Here is a 15,361-nt window from a genome sequence, read left to right on the forward strand (position 1 = left end):
CTTCCTTGAGCGAGTCCTTGTTCAGGAAGAGATCATCAAACAGATCTTTCTTCCCAAAGAATACCCTTGTCTTGAGATTGGTTGTAAATTCCTGGGCCACTTTGTGTGGGTCGAATGGTCTCGATGAGAACTTAAATAGTTGGAGACACGTCACATTCTCCACCTCATCAAAAGCGTGTCCCACATCGAACAAAGAGAAGACCCCACAAGTGACGGGAAATGGAGGCCAAATGACCTTCTTTTTGTCCTTTAGTTCCTTTGTTAAGCCGCCTTCAGAGCAAGTTTGATAAGCAATTTCCCGGGCCAACAATTTATCAGGAACATACAAAGGTAGGACATGTGGAGGTACAGTGCTTCCAAAAACTCGAATATAGGTAAACCATTCTTCCCCAAACCACCTCGCGATGGGGAGGATGTCAACTTGGGCCTTGGGAGAGCACCTTGGGGGGTCCTTATCATATATCATTCTATGTATGGGCAATATGAACCCATGGAAAATTTGGTAAAAATGGGGGGCAAACTGGGAATCCCATAAAACTTTATGATAGACATGAATGGGCAATGGGTCTTGAGTAGTCCATTTCCAACCCATAGTAGGGAATTTCGATACAAGACAGACAGAGTCCATTATATAGGCAGACAGATAAAAAGGAGGATAGGTCCTTTGGGAGAAGGATCTCTTAGAACGGTAGTGGAGAACCGCCGTGTATAGAGTGTCAGAAAGGATTTTGGCCCAATCCAATATCTCAGAACTAGTCGCGGCATCAATTAACGGTAACCATTCAGATGAGAACTTATTGATATCGGGCTTACCAAAAAGCCTACAGAGCATGGCTGCAGCAAAACAATATGGAGAAGTGAGGGAACCAGTGCTATACATACCGTTCTTATCTTTTTTCAACGGCTCATCTCTTCTTGACCATTCCTTAGTAGTGTCTGATAGGTCCGGATTCTCCACTGCAAACTTCCTAACAAACTCTGCATTATAGGTCGCTTGTGGTTCAGGAAGATGATACATGAGTTTCAGGTCTGAGGCAGCAAACGATCCCACGAGCCCATATCCCTGGACTTTGAGTTTTCTATGATGTAACTCCGCATCATCTAAAATCCATTTGATCATGTCTGTATACGGTAGAATCTTCGGCCTTGGCGCTATTCTATGGAGGAAAGAACACGCCAGGTCTTCCAGGGATGCCTCTGAAGGATGTGATGCACCCGCGACAGCAGCAGTTACCTTAACTATTCTAGGGTTCTCTTCTTCTAACAGCCTATACATGCCTTCCCATGTTGAGATACCTGCATCTTTATTGCATGCAGTATCTGTGTACAGGGGCGCCATCTCCTTGGTCTTCTCTCTTATTTCTGAGCTTTGAGCTTTGTTCTTCTTCCCCATTTCATTTAGCGTTTCTATCTGATTTTGCCTTCACACTTTGCTCCCGCAGGTTATGAGTAAAATGGAAAGGTTGATCAGAAAGGTGATGGGAGAGTTTTAAATGCAAGAGATAAATCAGATACGCCACCTTACGTGAAGCAAATCTGCATTAAGGCACGCGTCTTTATTCCACTTAATAACTGACAACCGATTTATTACTATCATTAAAAGCGCATAACTCCAAGTCAGGTTATAGTAAGTGGCTTTTCTTTGGGTGGCGCGCCCGAGGGATTCGTATTAAGGTGCTTTTATGATCTGCCAACGTACCCTTGCATGTCGCGCAATCACAAACAGTAGTGATCGCAATATCGCAGATCGCAATAACTCAATGCTTGTTAATCTTCGCCTGCCTCATTTCTGCGATATGCGATCGCAATATCGCAAATCAGCAGGTTTGTAAGCTTTTCTCTATGGGTACTAGTATGTTGCGATGCGATGTTGTTATTAATACTGAGGTGGTGCGCATATTGGTCTTTAGAAGGGAAATGAAGGTGTTTCTCATTCTTTTGTGATGCAACCTTAAAGATTTTCTTCCATGAACACTGGTTTAGGCTTGAGTCACTCAAGAAACCTTTTCTAAGTGCATGTTTGTACTTTAGAATGAAATCTTTGCTTTTCCAAAAATTAACTAAGGGTCCCCATTCATTCTAGCATCGTGGCTGATACTAGATTGAACGAAAAGGGGGGGGGGGTTGTTGCTAGCCACAACAGGTTCCAAGTGGAATAAATGGGTGGCCACAAATGTCCACCTATATTAGTCATCCCCCCTTAGGAAGAAATGGTCCCCATTGTGTTGAGTGCCTCTATGAGATGGGGAAACTACTGTTGAACTTGGTCCCTAGTGAGCCACTTGCCTTGTTGCAAGAGTTGGCCAACTTTGACAACCTGATACAATTGGATCTTCTGTTGGTGAGTATTATTGATTTGTGTTCCATGATCCGATTAGTTTTGGCATGCTCCATGTATTATGGATTTATCTCTATTGGTGTGAGTTGTTCTACAATGTCTCATGTGTCCAATAATGGTAGAAAGTAAGGTCGAAGGTGGTCAACATTGAACACTAGGTGCAGGCCAAGGAATGGGGGAATGTTGAGCTCAAAAGCATTGTCTCCCACAACCTTGGTGATGGTTTAAGGCCCATATCAGAGTGGTATGAGCTTCCAGTGGGCTCTAGTAAGGTATTCTTTCTGCAAATGCAACCAAATTCTGTTACCCACCTAAAATTTGCGTGGCACTCGATGTTGATCATGTTGCTTCTTGTACTTGGCATTGGACTTCTCTAGGATGTCATGAACCTATTGGTGGATGTGTTGGATGCATTCAATAAACTTGATTGCTTTATCAGCCTTAGATTGTACATGTGTGGATATTGTCTATGCAGTCACATGATGCGTGGCAACATCAATTAGACACAATGGTTGAAATTCCAGGCGCACTTGAAAGGGACTGTGACTAGTTGAGCTATGGAGATCTCTATTATAGTTGTGATGCACATAGGGAAGGCTCTCATCCTAGGTTCATAGATTCTTGGAGTTGTACATGTGGAGTATGTGCACTATCATCCCGTTGATGACCTTTATCTAGCCATCAGTCTAGCGATGGAATTCAGTCGACTTGGTGATCTTGGTGTCCAATAGTGTCTAGATTCTTGACCAGAATATGCTCAAGAACCTATTATCCTGATATGATATAATGGTGTATGGGATCCCAAAATGTACCCATACTTGTTCAAAGAAGAGTTTGGGAGTGTCCTTTGTTATGGTACTCTTCTTGCAAGCCGCCAATATAGTCATCTTAGAAAAAAATTCCATGACCACAAATACACATTCATTACCATGCTTTGTAGAAGGGAGCCCAGACAGATAGCCTATGGAGATGGATTCCCAGGTTGGTTGGGATTCGACAGAGGAGTGTATAGGCCTTTCTTCTTGATGGTTCGCTTGGCAATGGCACAAACGGTGTAGAATATGATATATTTTCCAACATCCTCTCAGATTTTTGGACAATAAAATTACTTTTGTAGTACGATAATAGTTTTCTCCACACTAAAGTGTCCCGCGACTCAACTGTAATGTTCCTCCCAAATCAACTCGGCACACTCGCTTCAAGGAACACAAAGGTGGCCCACATAGCATAATATTTCATCCTAGAGGTGGAAATCGGTAACTTTCTTTCCATCCACTAGCATCTGATATGTGGTAGTAAACTCTAGATCATTTTTGTACAATTGCGTCCATCAAAAGATCTCGTGGCCACAATATTTAGAACAGTAGTCAGTGTTGCAACTGGGGTTCGGCTAAGGAAATCTGCAACATGATTGGTTTTGCCCTTTTTGTATTTAATGTTCAAGTGGAATTGTTACAGACATGTAGACCACTTTTGATGGCGATCATTTTGCAACTTCCCTTGTGTTTTTATAAACTGAAGAAGTCAGTGATCAGTGTTGATGACTGTTTCCTTCCTCAGAATGTAATGTTTCCATTGTTGATAAGTCCACACGGTAAAATAAATATCTTTGTCATTAGTGGTGTACTTTCGAATTGTATTGAAAAGTGTCTCGCTATAATAGGCCACTGGATTCATGTGTTGGGTGAAAACTCCGCCAATAGCATAGTCTGAGGTGTCTACCTCAATTTCAAATGGCTATTACAGGTCTAGAAATGTGAGTATAGGTGCAAAGTAGAGGTGATGCTTCAGCTCAATGAATTCCTTTTATTGGGAATCAAAACCAGGAAACTTTTCTTTCACTCTTCCTCTGGTAATCTGACTCAAAGGGCAAGTGATGTGGGAGAATCCCAACATGAACCTCTCATAAAAATTTGCAAGGCCCAAAAATCTGTAAAAATTTGTTAGAGTGGTCAGGGATGGCCAACCTCGAATGACTTAGATATTAGCTGGATCAACATGCATGCCTTTCTCATCTATGATGTAACCCAGATATTGGACCTAGCTCATGCCAAAGGTGCATTTCTCCATGTTGGCACACAGTTTGTGTTGCCATGGGGTTTGAAGGACTTGTTGAATGTTTTGCAAGTGCTCTTCCCAACTCTATTGAAGATGAGGATGTTGTCCAGATAAACAATCATGATGATTTGGTTAAGGGTCGCAAGATGTCATCCATTAGCCTCATAGAAGTAGAAGGGGCATTTGTCAACCTGAAGGGCATGACCAACCACTCAAAAAGGTATTCCTCAGATTTGAAGGTGGTCTTCCATAAATCTCAGGGCTCTATTGGAACCTGGTGATAGCCATACTTTAGATTGATCTTGTTGAAATACTTGCCCCCCTTGATCTGTTCCAGAAGTTCATCAATCTATGGGATTGGATACCTGTTCCTGACAAAGATTTTGTTGGGTGTCTGATAATCAATGCAGAGCCTCCAAGTCTTGTTGGGTGTGGAGCCTGATTGTCTTCTTTATTCATAGGTATTGTCGTGTTGGAACCCAGTTCATAATGGGGTGGCAATGCCACCCGTTTTTTCGCCGTCAGGGGGGTGACGATGATTTTTATGAGGCCCCCCCTGGCGGGGGTTTGGGGTAGCGCCCCCAAAGCTAAAATTAGATGTAAAATTGCCTTGTAAAATATTGTAATTTCTTAGTCAATCTTAGTTGCTCATTAGGTGGATGATCTGACAGTAGAAGTTAGGTTTAATTTAGGGTTTTTTGTCCTATAAGGCAACCCCTCGCTATATGTGATGGAATCGTATTGTAGCTGAATATATGTCTATTTTGAGCAAAAAAGATAGAGGAGACTGTGTGAGAGTGAATAGGAAACTAAAGCGGATCGGTTGTAGGTTGTATCTCTTCATTTTACTGGATATAAAAGGAACAATTGGCTATTTCTCTATGGACGTAGCCCAAATTGGGTGAACCACATATATCTATGTCTCTCTCTTGTTTTATGTATTTTTTGTGTTTTTGTTTCTGTAATATTTTATGTGTTCCATTGCTTTGTAATATATAATGTTCTAACAACTGGTATCAAAGCTGAAGGTGTATTTGGATGATAAACTCGCAAGAGAGAAGGGTTCCTAGTTCGAGTGGGAGTAATGGCGGAAGATGGTAGGTTTAGGGTAGAAAAATGTAATGGCCAAAACTACCAGTTATGGAATATGCAAATGGAAGATTATCCGTATCAGAAAGATGTGTACCTACCATTGAGAAGAAAGACAAAGAAGATGACGAGTATGACAGACACAGAATGGGATATTCTTGACAGAAAGGCACTTGGAACAATACGGCTATGCCTAGCAACGTCGGTAGCCTTTAATATTTCAAAGTAAATGACAACAGATGGTTTAATGTCAGCATTAGCCAAATTATATAAAAAACCATGAGCCTCAAATACGGTATTTCTTATGAAGCATTTATTTAATATGAATACATCAGAAGGTTTATCTCTTTTTGATCATTTAAATGAATTTAATATAGTTACTAGTTAGTTAAGTTCTATAGGGGTAACTTTTTATGATGAAGTTAGGGCTTTATTATTTCTGTTCTCATTGCCAGAAAGTTGGAATGGTTTAGTTATGGGCATTAGTAACTCTGCCTCTGGATCTAGTATTTTAAAGTTTGATGATGTTGTTGGTGTAATCCTTAGCAAAGAAATGCAACAGAAAAACTTCGGTGAGACATAAGGTAATGCTTTGATTGCAGAGAGTAGGGGAAGAAAATTGGAAAAAGGAAACAGCCCAGGATATCACAGTAAGTCAAGGAAAAGAAGATCCAAGTCCAGATCGAGGATAATGTGTTGGAAATGTGAGAAGAAAGGACACCCGAAGAAAGACTGTAAGTCTCGGAAGGGAAAAGAAGGAGACACACAGCAATAAAACAATCATGAAGCAAATGTGACAGGTGATGTGTTGCAAGATGCTTTGATTCTATTTCTATCTTTAGAAAATATTATTGATGCTTGGGTGGTAGATTCAGGAGCCTCATTCCATGCCACACGTGATAGGAAATATTTTCATGATTATGTTCAAGGATATTTTGCACAGGTTCAGTTGGGTGATGATAAACCCTGTAAAATCATTGGAATGGGTAAATTTTTCATAAAAGAGCAGAATGGAAACCAATGGCTATTGAAGGAGGTAACGCATGTTATAGATCTAAAGAAAAATCTAATTTCAATAGGGCACTTGGGAGGTGAAGGCTGTGTAACTACTTTTAGAGATAAAACCTGGAAGGTCATTAAAGGTGCCCTGGTAATAGCAAAAGGAGAAAAGGTTGGTTCATTGTATTTATGTAATGGTATTTCTAATTTTGTTAATGATTTAACCTCTACAGGAGCAGATACAACATTGTGGCATCATAGGCTCGGGCACATGAGTGAGAAGGGGGTGTCGGTTATTCACTCAAGAAATTTTTTAACAGGTTTGAAGCATGTTGATTTGGAATTTTGTGAGAATTGTGTTTATGGAAAATAGAAGAGAGTTAGATTCCTCAGAGTTGGAAAGAAAAGAAGTGTTAGAGCTTGTGCATATAGATGTATGGGGACCTACTCAGGTATCATCTCTCAGTGGCTCTTGCTATTATGTTACTTTTATTAATGATGCAACCAGAAAAATCTCGATTTATTGCATTCGAAATAAATCTAATGTATTTGATACTTTCAAGAAATGGAAAGCTTTGGTTGAGAATGAGATAGGAAAAAGGTTGAAGTGTCTCAGATCAGACAATGGAGGTGAATATTGTAGCAAAGTGTTTGATAAGTATTGTTCAAAGCATGGAATTCGTAGAGAGAAGACAATTCCAGGAACACCATAAGAAAATGGTGTGTCATAAAGGATTAACAAGACAATCATGGAGCGTGCAAGGTGCATGAGATTGCATGCAAGATTGTCTTTACAATTTTGGGCAGATGTTGTAGATATTGATTTTTATCTAATAAACAGAGGGCCTTCAAGTTCCTTGGATGGAGGTATTCAAAAGGAGGCATGGACAAGCAAAAAGGTAAACTACTCATTTTTAAGGACTTTTGGTTGTGAAGCCTTTCTCCACATTAAGAAAGAAAATAGAACAAAGCTTGAGACAAGATCAAAGAAATGTACCTTTAGTGGATATGGTGTTAATGATTTTGATTATCGCTTATATGATTATGAAAATCACAAAATAATTAGGAGTAGAGATGGAATATTCAATGAAAAGGTTTTGTATAAGGATCAGATGCACGAAAAGAAATAGGAAAAAGAAAACAGAGAATACACAATGCTTGATGAGATCACAGAAAAAAAGTAAAGGTTCGTGAGAATCATAATGATCAATAGCCAAAACAACAACAACAGTAACCACAACAGCAACATGCACCTCAAACACCTGAAAGTGGTGTTAGAAGATCTACCAAGATAAGTAGACCCCGTGAACGATACTCTCCTTCATTATATTATGTATTGTTGATTGATTTTAGTGGACCAGAATGTTATGAAGAAGCAGTGCAGGTAGAAACTAGGAAGAAGTGGGAGCTAGCCATGAAAGAAGAGATGGACTCCTTGGTACATAACCAGACTTGGGACATAGTCAGGTTTCCTGCAGGTAAAACAACATTGCGGAATAAATGGGTTTATAGGTTGAAGGAAGAAGATGGAGGTAGAAAAAGGTATAAATCTAGAATTATGGTGAAGGGGTTTGCACAGAAGAAAGGTATATATTTTGATTAAATATTTTCTCATGTTTTTAAAATGACTTCAATCAAAACCATTTTAAGTCTAGTAGCAGCAGAAGCTTTTCATCTTGAGCAGTGAGATGTAAACACGACCTTTCTCCATGGGGATTTGGAGGAAGAGATTTATATACAGTAGCCACAAGGATATGAGTTCAAAGGGAAGGAGAAACTAGTGTGCGGGTTGAAGAATAGTTTGTATGGATTAAAACAGTCTCCAAGGCAGTGGTATCTAAAATTTGATAGGTTTACGTATGAAAAAGGTTATACTAGATGTCACTCTAATCATTGTGTTTATCTCAAAAGGAAAAATGATGGAATCTATATTATATTATTATTGTGTGTAGATGACATTCTTGTTGCAGGTTCTAACATGCAGGAAATAAATGTGCTCAAAGGAAAATTAGCAAATTCATTTGCAATGAAGGATTTCGGTGCTACAAAACAAATCCTTCGTATGAGAATAATTAGAGATAGTAAAAATCAAAAATCAACATTGTCTCAAAGTGAGTACATACAAAAGATGTTGGAAATATTTAATATGCATAACGCAAAACCAGTTACTACACCTTTAGCTAGCCATTTAAAACTGAGTAAGGAGATGTGTCCCAAGACTCAAGAAGAGATGGATTATATATCTAAAGTTCCATATGCATCAGAAGTTGAATGATTAATGTATTCAGCGGTCTACACAAGGCCTGATATTGAACATGTAGTGGGAGTTGTAAGCAAGTACATGAACAATCCAGGAAAAGAACATTGGATGGTAGTGAAGTGGATTCTTAGGTATTTGAGAGGTACCACATATCAAGCATTATGCTTTGGTGGTTCAAACATTGCTCTACAGGGATATGTTGATGCAGATATGGCAGGTGATAGAGATAACAAGAGGAGCACCACAGGGTATGTGTTTATTGTAGGTGGACCAACTGTCAGTTGAGTTTCAAAATTGCAGAGTGTTGTTGCACTCTCACCGATGGAAGTAGAGTATGTTGCTACTACATAGACTAGTAAAGAAATGATTTGGTTACAAATGTTTTTGGATGAATTGGGTAAGAAGTAGGAGTTGGGTAAGTTATACAGTTACAGTCGGATTGTTATACATCTTGCATAGAACTCAACATTTCATTCCAAGACTAAACATATGCATCTCAAGGACCACTTCATACGGTTGGTGTTGGAAGATGGACAGTTGAAGTTGGAAAAGATACACACTAGCTAGAATCCTACAGATATGTTAACAAAAGTTGTAACAGGGAGAAACCAAGATTTTTCTCGATTTCAATTGGTCTTAAAGTATGATGATTGAGATGAGAAACAACCAAGTCCAAAGTGGAGTAATTGTCTAGCAAATGAAGCAACGGTGGAGTTACTATAATTAGTCTCCAAGTGGGAGATTGTTGGGTGTGGAGCCTGATTATCTTCTTTATTCATAGGTATTTTTGCATTGGACCCCAGTTCATAATGGGGCGAAAACACTGCCAATTTTTTCACCACCAGGGGGGGTCCGGGGGGGTGATGACGATTTTATGAGCCCCCCTAGCGGGGGTTTAGGGGTAGTGCCCTCGAAGCTAAAAATAGATGTAATATTGCCTTGTAAAATATTGTAATTTCATAGTCAATCTTAGCCATTCATTAGGTAGATGATCTGACAGTAGAAGATATGTTTAATTTAGCTTATTTTGCCCTAGAATGTAACCCCTAGCTATATATGAGAGAATTGTATTGCGGATGAATATATGTATATTCTGAGCAAGAAAGAGAGAGGAGACTGTGTGAGAGTGAAGAGGAAATTACAATGGATCGATTGTAGGTTGTATCTCTTCATTTTGCTAGATAATATAAAAGGAAGGACTAGTTATTTCTCCGTGGACGTAGCCCAAATTGGGTGAACCACATATATCTGTCTCTCTCTCTTGTTTTATGCATTTTCTGTTTTTGTGTTTCTACAAGATTTTATGTGTTCCATTGCTCTGTAATGTATAATTTTCTAATAGGTCCCATCCTTCTTATGTACAAGTACAATCAAGCTCCCACGGCATGAGGAACTTGGTTAGATGTGCCCTTTTTGCAGTAACTCCTAGATCTTTTGCTTGATCTCTTCATTTTCCAAAATGGAGTGGTGGTATATTTTCCCACTAGGTATAGGTGCTTCTTGATTCAGATTGATCGAATGCTTAACCTAACAATGTGAGGGTATCCCTGTGGGTGAGGAGAAGATGTCTTTATATTTTTCCATGACCTTATCCACTTGCTTTTGTTGCATGGAGGAATTCTTCCCAGGGGCCATGGCCATGATATTCCCCTTACTTTGAATTAGAAAGAAAACAAATTTCCCGGTCTCATAGATGATCTTACTGCATTTCTTGGCAGAGATCAAAGAGATGGTGGTAGGTGGGGCTACCTTCAAAATCTTGTATAACTTATTTCCCAAAGTAATAATAACATTGTGAGGCCTAGACTCATACATAACATGATTCTTCCACAAGTATGGTTGAATTAATAAGACATTACAAAATTCAAGAGGAGAAACATCACACAATACCTCATCTGTGAAGAGTTTGATGTTGTAGGGAAGGCGACACTATTAGTTGACGTGGAGATCTCATCCTTAGTGAAGCCACCCGATGGTGTATGGCTATGGGTGTGGTGTGGACAGTAGGCCCAACTACTTCATGGTCCTTGCCGAAATGAGGTTATTTTGGCTTCCATTGTTGACAATGAACTATAGCAGATACCTATTCACCCACATCTACAAGTGGAAGAGACACTATGCTTCCTCTAGATCTTCAAGCTCAATCTTTTGGACCTTGGTGGTGGCAATGGTGGCACTAGGCTCCACATTAATAATCTACTTCCCTTTATCATTCCCCATGACAGGTTCTGACTCAAATTCAAAACATGCATCTAACTCTAAAGCCTTTAGCTCAGCCACCAGTGACAACTTGCCTTGACACTCACTTGTGTTATGAGTGGGGCTCTTATGGAACTCACACCACTTCCCTATGCCCTTCTTTGTCTTCGAGGTGTTATTATTTACTTGTGGCTTCAACGGGTTATCTTGGGTTGCCCCACCTTGGCTTTGTCCTTTTTTATGCGATATGGGGGTTCCTTTCCCTTGATTCAGATTCGCATATCTAAAGTCTCACTTCTTCCATTTGAATTTCCGCTCAATCTTAACATTGTATTGGTAGGAATTGCCAAGCGAGGAGATGTACAAGAACTTCATCTCATATTGGATGTATTTGTGTATATAGTTGTGATAATTTAGTACCAAATCAGAATCTTTGATACCCATCTTCGTGCGAAGGGTATGAAAAATATTTGAGAAATCTAGTATGTCTTGGTCCCTTCCCTACCGGAGTGTGGTCCACTTTATGTACTTATATTCATAGGTCGCAACAAGGTAATATTGTTCCTTGATGCTGTCTCAGAAAGAATTCCAAGTGGGTGGGACTAAAAAAGGTGAGGGTTCTCTTTCGGCTCTCTGCTCACAGTAGGTTTCTCACAAGTCCTTGACGTGGGTGGCGGCTTTGAGAAGTGAAACATAATCTTCTCCCTATTGGAAAAATAATGAACCAAAAAATATTCTTCCAATAGATTTAGCCATATATCTACGACATATTCATCTATCTCGCATTCAAATATGGGAATTTCAATGTTGACTTGTACCCCAAAGGGACGCGTGCCTCCAAGGTGGTTTTTGGATGAAGATGCTTCGCCTATGGGCATCTGCTGAAGGATCTTGGCAAACTTGTCCATAATTGTGTTCCTTTATCACTCAAGGGATTCTTCGAGCAATATTTTGAAAGGATCTCCTAATCCCTCATCTTTCTTTTCTTCCACCATGGGAGGTTGTCGAGGTCAGTGAGATCGATCTATCAGAGGTTCAACCAATTTGAGCCCTAACTCCTTATACCACAACCTCATTAGGGACATGCACAGAAAAATAGAGAAAGAGTAGATCGCTCTTATACCACTAATCTATATTTATGAAGGAACGAAATGAAATATAGATATAAATAGAAACATAGAGATGTTAGAGTTGGTCTAGTAGCCCTCCATCAGCGATCAAAGCTCTTTGCATTTGCATAGGTAGGTGTCTCATCAGTGTCATTCTCTGCATCCCGTTAGGCATGCCATAACCCTGATGGAGGAGCTGGTGTCTTTGTCCCCCTCTTGGCACTGCTGGATCAGCTTGTTTCAGTCATTAAACTTTGTCAAGCTTACTTGTCTTGTCTTGAAGTCAAATTCTAGGTCTAGGGTTTTGGTCAAGATTGTCTTCAAGATCATGTCTCTGAAGGTCAATAAGTGCCCAGCAAGCCAAAGGGATGATTTTCAAAGTATTTCTTCGAAATATTATATCTTGTACAGTTAAATTTCACCTTGGATTTAAAAATCTTGTTTTTAAAGCCAAGGTCATTTTTCCAAAATTTTGTAAAAAATGGTAAAATTTCAAAAGACTTCAAAGGACAGCATGTAACCCTGGCTCCCTTGCCAAGATCCCTCAGATGTTATCCCTGCAAAAAGTATTGAGCAAAAGCATCAAATTAGTCAATTTCAGGATAAAAGGAAACCAAAAACATCAAGTTTATAAAGTGTCAAAGAAAAACATTATAAAGTGGGTTTGGGCATGAAATTAATTCAAATCAAGGTTATAAAAGCCCAATCTCCCTCCATCGAGCCTCATTGTGCATCCAAGTCACTTGCAAGATATATTGGGCGAGAGATTGGACGAAGCTTTTGAGCTGGACAGGCCCGCGACCCGTCAGACCAGGCGCGGGACCCGTTAGAGGCGCGGGACCCGTCAGCGCCCTCCGACATTGCAGATTTATAACGGGCGCGACCCGTCAGTGGCGCGCGACCCGTCAGTGGCGCGTGACCTGTCAGTGGCGCGCGACCCGTTGGGTAAGGCGCGCGACCCGTCAGCGCCCTCCTTATAAAACCGCCTGCAAATTTCACCAAGGAGCCACAAAATCGACGGATTGTGTGAGCATTTTAATCAGCATTTTATAAAGCAGAAACAACAATACATTTAAGCCACTTTGCTCCTTAAACAATGTCAGAAACCGAAACCAGTTATGAGCAAAGTGATGACCATGCATCAGCTTCAGAGTTTGAGGAACAGAGGAGGCCTCATAAGGGTGGAAAGGGTGGTCATCATAGGAGAGAGGAGCCCACCTCTTTGACAGATTTACAGGCTTGTCCTATGGCAGTCTCATGCTTCCGGTATATGTCTTGTTATGAGTTTTGCGAGAGGATCTCTCGGATTCAGCATCACAGAGAGTTGGCTCACCTATTTGTTTTACATTTGCATGATGGACATGTCAACCTTGCCGGGGTGGACTTTACATTGACACCCGAGATGATTGCTCAAGCCACAGGGATACCGAATGTCGGAGAGGTGTGGAACAAGTGCAGGATGTTGGACAGTGTTCAATTTGAGCCTTTCATTAGACCTGCATTCATGAGACATTTGACGGTTGTATTTCCCTTCAGATTTTTGAGGAGTGAATATGCTCCCATGATGAGGCTTATCATGCTCTTTTTCACCTGTGAGGGCAGATTTTCACAGATATATTCGTACCATATTCGCCTATTGATGCATTTCACACGGGTACGGATGATGAACATCCCTGTTTTCATGTGCCAAAACATTGAGAGGATGGTGCCTTTGATGCAAAGGAAGAGCCTAGCTCAGCAGTATAGGAGCCTCTATCATTACGGTTTGATTCAGCTTGTGGTCAGACATCAGTTGGCTCAGCAGGGCATCACATGGGAGGAGTTCATCTCTTGTGAGTTCTTTACAGCACCACCACCACACCCGGAGATTGTTCATGAGGAGGGAGGACCATCACAGCAGCATGATATCCCCGGGACTAGCCATGTCAGCTCTCCTCCGCTTGTCACTTATCAGAGAGGCCAAAGGGCCTTATTTGCAGCAGCTCGGCGAGTATTTTCTCCACATCAGGTGGAAGGGGTCTCGCCTTCTTCATCAGCTCAATGAGTGTTATCTCCACAGCCGGTGGAAGGGGTCTCGCTTTCTTCAGCAGCATAGGCAGCACAGAGGGGCAAGCAGCCCAAGATTGATGAGGGGCCATCAGGTGTTCCAGATATAGAGCTTATTGATCTTGATGTCAGTTCTCCTAGCCTAGAGTCGAAGGAGATCATTCAGCACCTTAGAGCTGAAAATGATGCATTGCAGAGGAGATTAGAGGGGGCACAATGGACAATCTCATATCTAGAGCAGCGCAAAAAACAGTTGGAGGATGAGCAAGCTCTTGATGAGTTGTGGAGGATTCGTAGTGATCGCAACTTGAATCGAAGAAGACCCGGTGATCTATTGCCCGCTGAGCGAGAGTCTATGCTTATCTAGCTCAATGCTCATTTGGAGAGGCTGTTGGCCAAGGCCAACCAAGATAAGGAATTTCTTAGAAACATGAAGAATCACTATTGGGCACGGATGCACGTGTACAAGGCGAAGATGAAGGTGTTTCAAAGGCGGTTGGCCAAAGCACAAAAAAGGACAAAAAGGCCCGATCCCCTCCACATCTTGGCCGAAGCTTCCTTGAAGGAGCAAGGCATTAAATAGTTCAGTCACAGCAAAGATCCCAAGAAATTTTGAGCGTTTTGGGTCAATTTTGGCTTTTTCAGGCATTTTTCAGGTTTTTCCACTTGACGGATCTCACCCCCCACGCGACCCTTTCACTTGGAAACTCTATTTTGCAAAAACTCAGCATTTCCAGATTTGTCATGAAAATTTACACATGCTCATCCATTGCCAAGAGATTTTATGAAGTTTTGGGCCTCCAGAAAGTCAAAAAACAAGCAAAAAATGACTTTCTGCCACATTTTTGACACACAGAAATCAGTCTTGGGAGATTGCAATTTTGGAGGGGCAAATAACAACCAAATTCAGAAATTCCAGTTGGGTTGGAAAGTAGACTCACAGACCTTTCCAAAAATCCTACTCTTGCCTCATTTGGACACATCAAAGTGCCCCAAAAGTGCTCTGAAAGGCGCACGACCCGTCAGGATTTGGCGCGTGACCCATCAGGCAAATTTCATAATTTTTCACTTACAGCTCATGGATTCGCCCAACTATTACTAGTTTTGACTTTTGATGGGGTTTTCCACCCTCTTTGATGTAATTTATGTATTTTCATGTTAATGTGACACTTATTTACCTATTCTGGAATATTCATTCATGAAATAGCTTGTATTTAATGAATGAATTGGTTTCCTAGCTTATAGAGGCAAGTTGTTTTGATT

The sequence above is a fragment of the Pinus tabuliformis genome, chromosome 7 (assembly GCF_031772625.1).
Source record: "Pinus tabuliformis cultivar Carrire ecotype Pingquan chromosome 7, CPIR1, whole genome shotgun sequence".
Classification (NCBI taxonomy): domain Eukaryota; kingdom Viridiplantae; phylum Streptophyta; class Pinopsida; order Pinales; family Pinaceae; genus Pinus; species Pinus tabuliformis.